The sequence below is a fragment of the Desmodus rotundus genome, chromosome 3 (genome assembly GCF_022682495.2).
Source record: "Desmodus rotundus isolate HL8 chromosome 3, HLdesRot8A.1, whole genome shotgun sequence".
Taxonomy (NCBI): Eukaryota; Metazoa; Chordata; class Mammalia; order Chiroptera; family Phyllostomidae; genus Desmodus; species Desmodus rotundus.
The window spans coordinates 13,314,000-13,329,170 of NC_071389.1; the positions used below are offsets into that span (position 1 = coordinate 13,314,000).

A 15,171-nucleotide genomic window follows, 5' to 3' on the forward strand; every position below is an offset into this window, starting at 1 on the left:
ATAGTCACAAGGTTGTGCAACCATCACTACTTTCTAATTCCAGAACATTCCATCAGCCCCAAAAGAATTCCTGCCCTCATTAGCAGTCACGCCTCCATCCTCCTCTCCCTCAGCCCCTGGCAACTACCGATACACTTCCTGTCCCTACGGACTTGCCTTCCCGGACACTTCATGTAGGTGGAATCACGCACGAAGTGGTCTTGTGTGTGTGGGTTCTCTCTCGTGGCACGGTGTTCTCACGGTTCGTCCATGCGGCAGCACGTGTCAGGGCTTCATTCCGTGCCACGGCTGAATAACGTTCTGCTGGAGGGACACGCCACGCTGTTTGCCCACTCACACAGGGTTACTGTCAGTTCTCACAGGCCCAGCGCCGGGGCCGCAGGTGTCCTCAGAGGGCGGAGGCCACGTCTGGACGGGGAGGTGTGTGCAGCCCGAGCAGATCTGTCTCTGGCCCAGTGCATCCTAAAACCGCCTGAAGGCATATTCCAGAAATTCTCCGGACTCTGAGAATGGAGAATTATTGCTGCCTAGACTCCAGGTTTTCCATCATCTCTGCCTCAGACCCTAGGCTGGTATGGGCACTAGTGGGGACTTCCTGGAGGTGGGGAGGTAGCAGCTGGACCAGGCACACAGTAAGTGCTCACAAATACTTGGATGGATAATAGATGGAGAGAGAGAGAGATGGATGATTGGATGGAAGGATGCAAAGGTAGGTGAACGGAGGAGAGATGCGCGGCTGGAGGGTTGGATTACTGAGTGGACTGGTGAGTGGAGCTGGCCCTGCAATCTTGCCAGGCCCTCCTTTATGCAGGGGGAGAGAGAGAGAGACTTTTTTCCGTGAGAGGAATCCTAGCCAAAGGCACCTTTGAACCAAAGGACCCATCATTTATCTGCTCTCTCCTATTCAGGAGGAGCAAGGATGGAATCTCAGATCTTTGGAATTTCCAATCACGTGGATCCAGCTGTGCTTGGCACAGAGCTGGGTACTGGATCCATGGTCAGAGACTGGGCGAATGAACGAGTGGCTGAAACAGCCGCGCAAACCTATTTCCCACCCACTTTACAAATTAGGGAAGTGGCGCTCATTTAGAAAGGGGGAAAGTGACACCCAGGTCACCCGGCAGACCCGGGGCCAAGTGTGGCCTGGAGTCTAGGCCACCTGGAAGCCCAGGCGATTTCCTGGCTCCTGATCTCATGGGGGACATCTCGTCTAAACCAGACGAGCCACTTCTAAGTCTTGAATTGTGTGTTCTCCCACCTACGGCAAGGAGGTCACTGAACTGACTGTGTGTCTGTTTGGTGTTTGGGGGGTGCACGTGTGTGCTCAAGAATGGGAAGGCAAATGTGTCTTGTCAGCAGCTCCCCTCTCCCCCTGTCCAGCTGTAGCATATCAGGTGTATGGGGCACTGAAGATAAGCTGGTTTTGACACATTGCAGATGCCTTCCTACCTCCCAGGGAGGTTGTGACAGCCCCATGTGACAGGGACAGTGACATCCAACATCTGGGTAGCATATACGTGAGGCAATGACTCTGGCTGTCACATGGTAAATGCTCAATGAATGGCGGCCGCATCCATTAAATAATGACAGTCCCCACGGCCCAGGCATTCTTAGCAGGCTTCATGCTTTCCAGTGCCGTGGGGCTGGGTATCGGGAAGTCGGGTTCAGGTCCCAGGTCGGCCGCTCACTCCCCGCGTAGCCCTGGATGTCTGGCCTCCTTGGGCCTCCGTCTTCTCATCTGCAGAATGGAGATAACCATACTCTCGTCCGGGGCTGCTGGGGAAACGGTAAGAGAGACAGGCTGTGCCGGTACTTTGCGTGCTGTGGGCTAAGCAGAGGGCAGCAAACCACCGTGGGCCCAACCTGGCCCATCACCGTGTTTGTAAATAGAGTTTGATTGGAACACAGCCCCCCTCGTTCAAGTGAGTGTTGTCAGTGGCTTCTCTCACACCAGAATAGCGGAGCTGAATTGTTGTGACAGAGGCCCTAAGGCCGACCAAGTCTGAAATGTTTACCTTCTATCTGTGTACAGGGAAAGCCGGCCAGCTTCTCCACTGAGCTGCGACTCCCAGGTCTTAGTGGCAAAGGCCCCCACCCCTACCCTGTTAAATGCACTGCTCCCAGGCACACCCCAAGGTTCCAATTCAGCAGGTCTGGGGAGAAGCCTGAGTATCTCCTTTTGATAAATGTTCCTGATATTTCGGATAAAGTGAGGTTCCTAGTCCAGATTTTGAAACACCCTAGGACAGACAGACCTGGGATCAAATCTGTGCTCCCCCACTTCCCATCTGTGTGACGGTGGGCAAGTTACTTAACCTCTCTGAGCCTCAGCGTCCTCACCTACAAAATGCGGACACCAATGCCTGTCCCGGGGGGCCGCTGGGAAGATTCTGTGGGGATCTCTATGAAGTGCTCCTTCAGGCTGGTACTCAGTAACTGGCCGCGTTCTTTCCTTCCCGCATCCCTGGACATCCTCCTTCCGTCCTGGGCAAGCCGCTTCCCAGTTCTCACAGCTTCTTGGGGACCCACCCCCCATCTTTGCAGACAGGTCCTGCTTCGCCAGCATCTGGTAAGAGGCAGCATCAGAGGGCATGCCCAGTGGAGCCTGAGTTAGCCTGTTTCTGACACTGAAACCGCCACCCGCTCCGTGTTTGCACACTTACTCACAATATTTGCTCTCTGCGGCCACTCTGTGCCCGGGGCTGACGTCAGGTGAAGACAATCAGCACCCCACTTGGGCTTTCAAAGAGCAAGGTCGGCACCGCCCTGTCCGCCTCCACTGTCCCGTCCCCTCTCTCCTTGTCTGCGTTCCTGAACTAACCACACTCCCAGTGCCAAGTGACTTGGCAGAACGGGTTGGTGTGAGACCAGGAGAACAGGTAGATTCTGGCCCCACCCTGTTACTGACCTTGGGCTGCCTTGGGCACGTCTGGTTCTCTCCCTGGGCCTCAGTGGCCTCATCTTTGCCCTGAGAGGCCTGCCCAACCTGGTCTCCTGGGCTCCTCTGGACACCATGCTTCCACGACTCAGGGACTCCAAGACCCCCTGGGTGGGAGATTCCAGAATTCACTTGCTGTTCCCTCCACCCTTCTCAAGCTCAGAAAGAGAACAGAAATCATGAAAACTACACTGTATTTCTATTAATCTACAGCCAAGCCAAGAGTGGGATCTGTCTCTCAACAAGATAGGAAACAAAAACCGAAAAACTACCAGCCTTTCTATTAGATCATCTCCTGGAGGCGAGTTCCCCCAGGAACACAGGACACACCCCGCACCCCAGACCCCGCACCCCAGATGCCTTGGGGAGCGCATCTGCCCCTGACTCACACTGAGAGCCCGGTCAAGTTGTGGGGAAAGCCCCCTGCATCCCAGGCCCAGCTCTGCTTCCCGAGGAGGAGGAAGACTCATGCTCAAGTGCAAGGGAAGAGTAAACTGCGAAGCGCCCGACCCCAGTGAAATGTGCTTTCATGCCGAGGACACACGGGGCGGGGCAAGAGCAGGTTTACAGTGGCGAGTACACAAAACACGGTCTCGTGTTGTTATTTATTAACTGTTGCATTGCTGTCCAGACAAACAACGGCAAGCCTGCTTTTGCCCCGCCCTGTACTGGTTCATGGAGAAGCCTTGGGGGGGGGGAGCCCACGCCCCTGAAAGACTAAGTAAAGGGCACTCACCTGAGGTCTCAGCTGGAAAGGCATCGGGAAGACATACCCGGGCCCCTCCTGCCTGGGAAGGAGCCATGGGGGACTGGGTGTGGTTGAAGGCAAGTCTGTGGAGCCAGATACACCGGGTTTGGATGCCATGAAGGCCACCAGTGGCTGGGTGACCCTGGGCCAGCCATGCCACCTCTCTGGGCCTGGGCTTTGCCAACAGTGAGACGGAGATGACAATAATCTGTGCCTTACGGGGCCCTGTGAGGATATAAAGGGGGCAGTCCCTGGAAAGTGCCTGAGCCACCTGTAAGCTCTCCGTGGGCCCCCACCCAAGGCTACTCCCCTTCCTGGAAGTGCACCTGAACGGTTCTTTGAGGGTTCAAACAATAGACACTCACATCCGAGTTCTTGGAAGCACTCACACGGGCTCTCCCCTTTAGAGCATTTCTCACAACAGGCCCGAGAGGCTGACGTCCTTGTCCCCACTTTACAGCTGCTGAACCGTCCTGCTGGTCCCACGTGGCTGGAGTGGGCCCGGCTGTGTCCAGAGGCCTCCGGGTGCTGGCCCCCTGGCCTTACAAGTGCTCTTCAGCCTCAAGTGGCCGTTCTGTGCTGCGTCCCAGGGAGGCTCAGTCAGAACTGTGAGGACACAGCGCCTCCCAGTGGCTCCTGTGCAGCAGTGAGGGAGCCGAAGTCGGGGGAACCAATTTCACAAGAGCTGCTGCAGCCCAGAGGAGGGGGTGCACAGTCCGGCTCTTCCCTGGCCCAGTTGAGGGCCAGGGTCACTGGCTCCTTGACACCCCAATATTCCCTCTGTCCCCTGGCTCTTATAATTACATCACTTCAGTCTGGGAAGAAACTGAAACACCACCGAAACTAACTCTCTTTGCAAAGAGGAAGCTATTGAACCCAGAGTAGAAACAGCACAGTCACGATCACATGTCATGAGTGAGGGACCCTGCCACTCACAGGCCCGAGTTGCCTTTCTGCCCCTTCAGCCCCTGGGTACAGGAAGTTCGGGGAGGCTGTACCCACCGACCCTGCACCTGCCCCACACCCACCACCACTTCCCCCCAGTGCCCTTTCCAAGCCTTATACTGTGCAGGTTACTCAGCCTCTCTGCGGCCCCATTCCTTGCTCTGTGACATGAAAATATAATAGCACCTATGTCACAGGGCTGGTGTGAGGACAAATGAGGTGAGAGGGAGGGAAGGCTGGGGGCACAACGCAGGGTAGGGTGTAACCAGCCCCCAACATGGTAACGCTTGCTGCTCTTACTCGCTTGGTGCTGCTCATTCGCTGGTTCACTTCTGAGGGCACAGACCTCTCCCCCTCCCCTTCTCTCCCTTTCTGCTCCCCAGACCCAAAGTGAAGTGGCAATCCATCCTCGGCACCCACGTCTCACCTCCCTCTGTGTGAGGCCCTGCGTGGGGAGGCAGCCTTGTCTGGAAACCAAGGGCACTGCCCCCTTTGGACCAGCAGGCTGCTCTGGCCTGGGGAGAGCTTGGTCAAGGCTGACTCTCAAAGAAGGGCTAAAACCCCAGAGGTCGTCTCTGGGGGCAAGAGAACAGGTTAAGGGGCATGGTCAATACCTTCCTGGGCTTCTGGAATGATGCTGAGGGCCTATCCACCTCTAACAACTGGATACCACCGGGCTGGATGCCAGAAAGATGTGGGTTCAAATCTTGACCCTGCCACTCACGAGCTGTGTGATACTGGGAAGGCACTTGTTGTCTCTGAACCTCGGTTTCTTCATCTGGAAAGTGGGGGTGATAATAGGCTTGTGCAGAGCTGATGGATTCAGAATATGGTGCACAGCACAAGACCTGACTTGCTTACCGAACAGTGATAAGTTCAAAATAAACTCAGCAGCTCCCCGCTCCCTGCTTAAGTCTGCCTTTCCTCTTGGATCCCTGTCCTGGTAGGTGGCAGCATCTGCCCAGCCACCCAGGGAGGGTGGCCCATGTTCTCCCGCCTTGTGTTAGCTCGGGGGGCAGGGAGTCAATCCCAACATGCTGTCCTTGCTCAGTTGACTCGCCACCTTCCTGGACCACTCATCTTGTTCCAGGATGGGTTTTGGCTAATTCCTCCCAGCTGGTTTCCTCCTGCCCCTCCACCCTGCCGTCGTGTGGCCAGTCATCTCCCGTCCATCCCCACACCTCCCTTGGGAGCCTGCACCACCCCCACAGCCCGGGGTCCTCAGCAAAGCCAGGACACCCGAGGCCCCCATGATCCAAGCACCTTTGGCACCCACCGCCCCAGGATCATCTATCCACCCCCCTCCCTTGCTCTAACCATCCCAAAGCACTCAGGTCTCCTGAAGACTCCCTGGCACTTTGGGCCTCCAAGTCTCTGCCCATTGCCCCAACTCCCCAAAGCCTCTCTCTCTAAACCCTCCAACTGCCCCCACCTCCCTGACATTCCCCGATGGAGCTGAGCACACGCTCCCTGGGGCCCCACTGGCCTCTTCAGGCCTCTGTGATGGCCCCTCTCAGCTGCCCTTGGTATCCTTACTCAGCTGGCCAATTCCAGAAGACAGGGGAGAGCACTGGCTCAGACCAAGGCCTCTGGGGTCATGTCATGGGGCCTGGGTTTCCGTCCTGGGTCTTCATGAGGATTACTGAGAGGACGTGTGGGACGCACCAATAGTGTCCTCTGCAAAGCAGGTGCTCGATAAATGGAAGTGAGCCCTTTTATTGTTATTCCCACACAAGACTGCATGTTCCTGGAGGGCAAGACTCACGTCTTATTTATCTTTATATCTCTGACAACTGGCACGAGATCGGGCCCATAGAGGAAGTTTAATACAATAGATGTTTTTTAATAGACAGATTAAAATAATAGACAAATTAGACAGATTTAATAGACAGATTCAGGATGTGGCTGAAAGAGGAGAAAGAAATACATAACAGCTGCCACTTGCCTGGTAACTGGGCCGCGACGGGAACACGCAGAGCACTTGCCCGAGCGATGTCACGCACTCCTCGCCCCCGCACAGACAGAGATTCTATGACTCTCCCCGGTTCCTGGGGGAGAAACCTGGCTCAGACAGGCAAAGACCCCTGCCAGAGTCCCCTAGTGATGATGCTGGTGACAGAGACAATATTTGAAGTCACGTCCTTCTGGCTACGAATCCCATGCAGCTTCCATTTTCCCGCACTGCTTCCTCGCAGGCAGAATCACAGTCAACCCAGGATGGAATCCAAACCAGCATTTACTGATTTGCTGAAGTTGTCGGGTTCTCCCCACTTATTAGCTCATCGAATGCTCACTAGAAGGGAGGCCGCTCTCTGTCGTCCCTGTCACATAGGTGAGGAAACTGAGGCAGGTGCAGGCTCTTCACAGCCCTGTGAGCTGCTCTGCCGCCCAGATGCTGGTGGTACCCAGTGCAGCACAGAAGGGCGAACCTGGAGGAGCACACTCTGCCTCTGAAAGTTGGAGGCAAGGAGCTAAGGATGTCTGTCTCCAAGCATCCAGGGCTGGGGTATTAGGGTGCCCAGGAAATGTCGTTGTATTACTACTAGTAATACCAGTCTCTTATCATAGGTGCTCTGTGATAATACACTATAAAATTACTCACATTGTCCTGGCACTTCACAGTTTTCAGAACATGTCTGCACACACAACCAATTTTTCCTCGCCCAAGTCCTTCCACATAGGCAAGGCAGAGATTATTATCACAACTTCACAAAGAACTGGCTTCAGAGGAGTTTCTCGAATCCCCTCGAGGTCCTACAGCTAGTAAGTGGTGTTTCCCAGAGTCACAACCTAAGTTTTTGTGACTCCTGACCTGTGCTATTTCTCACGCACCTGCAGCCTCTCTGATGCAATGTAATCAGCACAGGTGTTGTTCGGTAGGTTGATGTGAGTGGCGATGGAGGGGCAGAGATGGCGGAGAGGAAAGGAAAAAGAGAAAGCAGGACAATTGGGGAACTAGGAAAAGGGGGTCTGCAGGGAACAGTCGAGACAGTCTAGGGCCAGGGGTATCAAACTCATTTCCACCAGAGGCCACATCAGCCTTGCGGTTGCCTTCAAAGGACCAATAGTAATTTTAGGACTGTATGAATGTAGCTACTCCTTAACTAGGGGCAAGGAGCTCGGCGGTAGAAACAGGGAGCCCAGCAGGATAAAACAAGGTGGAGGGCCGGATTTTGCCCGCGGGCCTTGTGTTTGCCACCTGTGAAGGCCTTTCTGGGCCCCACCCCGTGTCCCAGCCCGTGCTCATCGACGCGCCAGGCTGCCAATCCAGATGCTGACACAAGAGGGCGCCCTTGGACAGGGAACCGACTGCAGTGAACCTGGCCAGGAGGGAGATAGCCAGTCGGGACTGCTGACAAGGGACCTGCAGTTTCTGTCCTGCTTCTGGTGAAGACGGTGTCTCCTCAGGTCAGCCTGCATCTCAGAAAGGCCCCACCAAGCCTCCTCAGCTAAAATCCCAGGTCAGTCCTCTCCAATCCAGACAATGGAGGCACAGGGTGAATCAGGAGTGCCCAGTTTACCAGCGGGGTGCGTCCGAATATGGGCGAATGCAGGTTTTCATCGCGGCCCAGGCCTTCTGAGTGGTCCCCGGGAAATGCAGGCTGGCGGGTTTCAGCAGAGATGTTTCTAAAGCTTACTGAGCACTTCCGATGGGACACGCATACAAGGTCGGATAAAACACAGGACACCCAGTTAAACTTAAGTTCCAGATAAACAAGGAATAATTTATTAGCGTGAGGATGTCCCCCACACCGTACAGGATTTACTTCTACTAGAAAATTATTCCTTGCTTATCTGGAATGCAAATTTAACTGAGCAGCCTGTAGTTCTGTTCACTTAACCTGGCGGCCCCATCTGTATTATTCCATCCTTTCAGCCACCAAGGAGGAAGATTCTGGAACCATCTGCATTTTCACAGGCATCATAACCGAGGTTCCAAGAGGCGAGGGAGCTTGCCCGCATTGCGTGGCGGGGGAGCAGTGGGGCTGTGATTCCAGCGAGGTCTGCACCCTCCCGCTTCCTCTCCTTCAGCACGAGGGGCAGAGAAGAAAGGCTGAGAATTTCTGTTCTCTTGGGGAAGCAGCCAGTTAAAAGTGGGCTCTGAAGGCAGCAGGAGTAAATACCCTCCCGGGAGAACAGTTCCCACCGTGCGAGACGCAGGAATGGGGTTTATTATGAACCATCCAGCTGAAGGGCAGGTCTGCTGAGAGGTGGGCTCTGGAAACTGATCGCTGGGGAAAAGCCCACCCCGGTCTGTTACGAGCTGCGAGGTATTGAACCTTTCTGTGCTTCGGTTTCCCCATTAAGAAGGTAGGGATATACTATCCATGCTGTAGGGTCGTGGTAAGGATTAAATGAGGTAACACAATACGGCACTTAGAAGAGTGCCCGGCACTTGGGAGCACCCCAGTGATACACATTAGCCCTGTGCGTGTAGCCCAACCTCTGCACTTCGTGAGGGAGAATGCCCACGCCCAGAGCAGGGGCTGCTTTGCCCGGGGCCACACGGCAGGTGAGTGGCTGAGCAGTCTCACCTCAGGTCTCCAAACTGAAGTCTGTGAGGCCAGAGTCAAAAGAAGAAGAGAGAGAAATCAGCCTCATACAGCAGGTGAGAGCCTGCTTCCTGATCCTCAATCCTGATTCCTGCCCCCCCACCGATGGTTGGTAGAGAGGAATCCTACTACTTCTGAGGTCATTGATGGAATTTAATTCTTCAGGCTCTTGTTCAGCAATATACAAGATTGTAAGTGTATTTCATTCCTTCCACAATTTATTGGGGGCCACATGCCAGACCCTGGGTCGGCACCCAGGACAGAAAAGCAGGGAGATACCAAGAGACCCCAGGGTGCTCTCGCCAGCATGGAGACTCCAGGGCCTGGGCATGGAGGAGGGGCACCTGGCGAGCAGGTGGGATGGACCATGAAGCACTGGCAGAGAAAGCATTAGCTGATCTGAGCCCCTCAGGACAAAGGTGGTTGGCCAGGTACGGAAGGGACAGGAAAGGCCTTCCGGGCTGAAGGAAAAGCATATGCCAAAGCCTAGAGCCAGACAAAGACTGTGCGATCTTCCGCGGGGTTCACGACGTAGAGTGGAATCATGTCTGGGTGTACCGAGGGCTCCGCACAGTACCCCGAAAGCCAGTTGTCCGAGTCAAAAGTACGGAGGCCACATCTGATTCCCGCCTGTCCCTCCGCCCCTGCGCATCGAGTCCTGGAGCTGTTGCCCTGCCGAGCCCCTCTCTGCATACTTCCTTTACCACCTCTCCCTACCGTCCTGGGCAAACCACCATCGTCTCAAGAGTGGGTACCATATTAGCCTCCTAGCAGCCTGCGACCTTAACCCATCGGGATCTATGTGCGATTCCACAACTAGAGTGATCATTCTAAAATTAGAACATCATCTCCCTGCTTCAAACCCTCCCAGCCACTCATTCATTCATTCACTTAATCAGTCCGTGAGTCACTTCTCCAGCAAATAATGTTTGGCCTACTATGTGCCACAGATTATGTATTCTAGCAGTAGGAACACCTCCAGACAGACAGAGTCCCTGCCCACAAACAGCAAATACTGTGTTTAGCGCCAAGCCCCACACACAGCTGGACAACATTACCTCCCCCGCTTTTCAAGCCCACACCTCTCTACAGGCGGCCCCCGGGGGCAGAGAAGTCAGGCCCTGGGATTCCATAAAGGGAGCTTTCCAACCCCTATGCATCAAGTTGGTGAAAAACGCAGACACCCACAGAGACCCCGATTAGATCAGAGGTGATCTGTAGCTTTCCAAGTGACCCCAAGGCGAGGTCCTCAGACCAGCTTTTGCAAAACACTGTCCAAGAGCCCAGAGAAGGCATGCCCATTCCTGCAGAGGTCAAGCCGGATAGCGCGGAGGGAGTCAGAGCTATATAGGATGCTTCCGGGGCAAGGCCTGGTGCAAAATACAGCGTCTTGAATGCAAATCATCATTGTTAATGTAAAACAATACCCCACGGAAGACAATATAACATTTTCTGAGTGTATAAGGCTTAACCCAAGGCAGTAGGCTGCTTGTCCTTATAAAAAGCTAGGAGGTGTTCAGAAAAGCACGTATCAGCGGTGTGACCTTCTGCCACAGACTTGGCCACTCTGTTCCTCTGTTTTCCCGTCTGTAAAATGGAGATCCTGCTATTATTCCCTACTGACCCATTGCTATAAGGGTGAAGTGAGTTGATGGATGTTAATTGCTTAGCACGGCTCCTGGCGCAGGTCAGCTGTGACTGGTGGCGTCGCCGTCATCATCATCACTTTTTAATGGGGATCACGCACCCCTTTAAGACTGATGAGAAACGTACATGAGTGCACATGACCCAGCACCCAGCTCTGGAGGTTCACAGAGTCCCTGAGGCTCGTGCATGAGGTCCCCAGAGATGCGGGGGGGGGGGGGGGGGGAGAAGAGCTCGGAGCCCCCAACTCCAGGTTCGGCCAGAGAAGCTCCAGTCACCTGCTCTGCATCTCTGCGCTCGGTATTTCCAGTCTCACGTCATACCTTTTAAAATGTGGAAAATGCTCACCTTTTTCCTCTCATTTTACAGATGAGGAACCTGAAGGTCAGAGAGAAGACACCCAGCCCAAGGTCACACAGTAACTTCCGGGCAGAATCAGGGCTAGCATCCGGGCCTCCTGCCTCGCAGGTCAGTGACCCTGCCCTCGGAGAGAAATGTGAACGGCAGATCGGCAGAGGCCTCCGTGGGTAAGAGTGGTCCCACCGGCTTGGGCACAGCTCAGTGGGTGGGAAGGTGGGTTTGGGAGGCAGACCTAGGTGTGAACCCTGGATCAACCACTTACCTTGAGTAAGTTTCTTAACTTCTCTGACCATCGACTTCACTGTCTCTACAATGAATTAGAAAATACCGAGGTGTCTCAAAGTCCTTTCTTGTGAAGGGGCAGTGCTGGCTGTGGGATGGCAAAGGTGGTCATGTGTCAACATGTTTGGTATCATGTTCAAACACATGTGTGACCGTGTTCATCTGCATCTCTTCCGGATAAAAGTCATGAGGAGTAAGACAGGCACTAAACAAATCTGACATTGAGGCAAAGGTGCGCTCAGTGGGGAGAGGGCATCAGGAGCCCCTGGGGGACAGTGGCAGAGCCGGGTGGGGGGGTCTTTGCCGGGCTTTGCCCTGTTCCATGGGGCTGTGCCCTGTGTAATGCTCTCGGGAATCCTCTGCGAGGCTTTGACAGGCTAATTCTGTTGTTTTATTTATTGCCCATTAACTTCATGCTTATGGGAGTGAAACTTGAGACACTCTAATAAGATCAACTTCACAGGGTTCCTGTGAGGTTTGAAAAGGGTAGCGGACGTAACGAGATTCACTCTGTGCTTGGCACGAAGTCAACTTCTTTTTAATCATTTTTTATTGTTATTCTATTACAGTTGTCCCAGTTTTCCCCCTCTGCCTCCTCTGCTCATCCAAGCCCCCGCTCCCACAGTCCATCCCCACACTGTTGTCCACATCCGTGGGTCATTCATACATGTTCTTTGCCTAGTCCCTTCCCCTCCATCCACCGTTATCCCCCCGCCCACCTCCCCTCTGCTCACTGTCAGTCTGCTCCATGTCTCCATGCCTCTGGTTCTATTTTGTTCATTGGGTTCCTCTTATAGGTGAGATCATGTGGTATTTGTCTTTCACCACCTGGCTTATTTCACTTAGCATAATATTCTCCAGTTCCATCCGTGCTGTCACAAAAGGTAGGAGCTCCTTCTTTCTTTCTGCTGCATAGTATTCCATTGTGTAAATGTACCACAGCTTTTTGATCCACTCATTTACTGATGGGCACTTAGGCTATTTCCAGCACTTGGCTATTATAAGATAGCGCTGCTATGAACATAGGGATGCATAAGTTCTTTTGAACTGGTGAAGGTAACTTTTAATAAGTGTGTGCTGATTTTAGGAATATGAGATCATTGTCATTGGTGAAAGCAAAAACAAAAAATTATGAGGCATGGCCTATTTCATTCGCCACAGAATCCCCCGGCACCTAGCGCAGTGCCTGGCACTTAATAGGAGTTCGATAAATACTGGGCGAATAGTACTATATAGTCAGGGTGGGAAAATTAACAGCAAAAGGGATCCATGCTTATTGGGTTCACTGTAAGAAATGTACTGTGTGGACCAGGAACATAACGGAGAGACTGTTACAAAATCCATCAGGAGAGTCCTCATTGGTGCTGTCAACGCGAACTTAGTGAGCGCTTCCTCTGTTCCAGGAGCTTTGCCTGGTGTGGGGGCGGGGCTGTGAACAGAGGAGACAAGGGCTCTGTTCCCACTGAGCTCACATTCCAGTGTGGGGAGACAGAGAAACAAATACACAGCGGATATGGTGTAATACTAAGTGCCATGAGGAAGAAGTAAGCAGAATAAAGGAGGTAGGGAGTAATGGAGATGCTGTTATAAGTAGTGAAAGCCTCTCCCCAGACGATGTTTGAGCACACACAGGAGTGCAGCCGTGCGGCTATCTGGAGGAAGAGGTTTCCACACTCGGAAACAACTGCGACGAGAAGAAATGACATTTCATCCAGTCCCTCGGCCTCATCGTCGATCCACTGAAATGAAGCAAAGACTGGGCCTCGCGTGCAAGTTGAACGGAAATACACTCGCCATGAAAAGCAAACCTTCAGTTTGTAATCTGCTTTTGTTCTTATTGAAATCTTAAGTACCTCCTTTATCACAGATGGCTCAAAACCTGCAGGGGAAGGAGTGCTTTAGAGACCGAATGCCGACTGAGAAACAAACAAACAGAAACCGCCAGCCATGATGAGAGCCTCACAAGAAATAACTCAAAATTGTGAGTGCGCCGCTTGATGGGATTAAACAGTTGGAGGCAAATGATGCCGGCCCCGAAGAGGAAAATATTCGCGTGAATCATTACACAGACCCCTCGTTTCATCGCACCAGACTCAGTGATTGTCTGTTTGGGGAATCATCAGCCAGTCAGTCCAGGAACAGGGTGGGGCGCCCGAGTATTTGTAAAACTGGGCGTTCTGTGGCTTTGCAAGATGAATCAAGCCCGGATCTATACTTAAAGGAGCTTGAGTCTTGCCCTAGGTTGGCATGTATTTATTTATTTTATTGTATACTATTTATTATTTTATTTTTAATTGGGTTTTTTTTCTGTTCATCTTCAATTGCTAGTCTCATTCCCCTTTCCCATTAGGCTCTCTGTCCATTTTATTTATACTTGTAACTTACACTTACGTTGTAAATACATATGCATGCATTCGTACGAACAACGTATGGCGTATACATTTAATATTCCTAAGTGACAATTGCCAGGGCTTGACTTGTTTTTTGCTTAATCGTGCATAAGAGTAGGCCGCTTTCCCTCTGTGCACTGTGAGCCAATTCTCCCACCACCCCTGGAATAATCCGTTCTTTCCTCACTGAGGTGGATTGTCGTCTGTCGTGCGCTAGGTCCCCAGTGCTACATTGAACAGTGGTGGTATTGGAAAGTACACTTGTCTGGTTTCCAGACTAATGGGAAATTTACATTTTTAAAAATTAAATACGATGTCTGTTGTAGGGTTTTAATGATTTTATCAAGTGAAGAAAATTACTTTAATCACCAATAGATGGTTTTCCTGTACCTATTGAAATACTTTTTAAAAGATTTTCTTTATTTACTTTTTAGAGAGGGGGAATGGAGGGAGAAAGAGAGGGAGAGAAACATTGATGTGTGAGAGATACATCCATTGGTTGCCTCTCGCACGCCCCCAGCTGGGGAGCCTGGGCCGCAACCCAGGCGTGTGCCCTGACCGGGAATCAGACCTGCAACCTTTTGGTTTGCAGGGTGGCACTCAATCCACTGAGCCACACCAGCCTGGCCTCTTTTGAAATATGTAGTTTTTAAATTACTTTTTAACCCTTTAATAGATTTATCTAATGCTAAGGCATCTGTACATTCCTAAACTAAATGCTACAGGGTTTTTTTGAACTAGGAATTTTTCATCTACAATTCTAAGTAAAACTGGACTATCATGATCGTTTCTCACACTCTCCATAACTGGTTATACTATCAAGGTTTAACCAGAGTTATACCTCGGTTGGGCAGCTTTCCCGCCCCCGTTCTCTGGGGAAACCTGAATAGTATAGAATGAACTGTTCTTTGAACATTGGGTGGAATCTGCTTACAAAGCCATCCTGCCTGGTGCCTTTCACTGGGAGGGGGTGGGGTGGGGGCATCGGGGGTGGAGCTTATTGGCTGTGTTTTCTCAGTAGTGCCCGGGCACTGAATTATTTACCGAATGCCTGGATGAATGAATAGTTTACATATTTTTATTCTTGTGCCCGTTTGGGCATTTCAGATTTTTCCAAGAACTTAGACATTTTTCTTTGGTTTTCAGGTTTTTTCCTATGAAGTTTTCATAGCAAAGGCAGACACTGTTGACTGCCTCCCTCTGTCATTTCCCCATTTCCCTCCGCTCAGTCATGTACTTCAGAAGGTACAGCCTGGCCCAGGCTTTGAGAGTGAGTTGGAGAGTGACCCAGACTTGGCCTAAGACAAACAC

The 15,171-nt window shown here is 52.2% G+C and overlaps 1 long non-coding RNA gene across 1 annotated transcript; it reads right to left on the reverse strand.

The window, feature by feature from the left end:
- Nucleotides 1-401: 401 nt before the first annotated feature.
- On the reverse strand, nucleotides 402-3,437 carry LOC123479113 (uncharacterized). The gene is made up of 4 exons (XR_006654622.2): nucleotides 3,328-3,437; nucleotides 2,909-3,045; nucleotides 2,341-2,566; nucleotides 402-1,773 (listed from the first exon to the last, which is right to left on the reverse strand). It is a non-coding gene; the product is annotated as an uncharacterized lncRNA (long non-coding RNA).
- Between the last annotated feature and the right edge of the window lie 11,734 nt (nucleotides 3,438-15,171).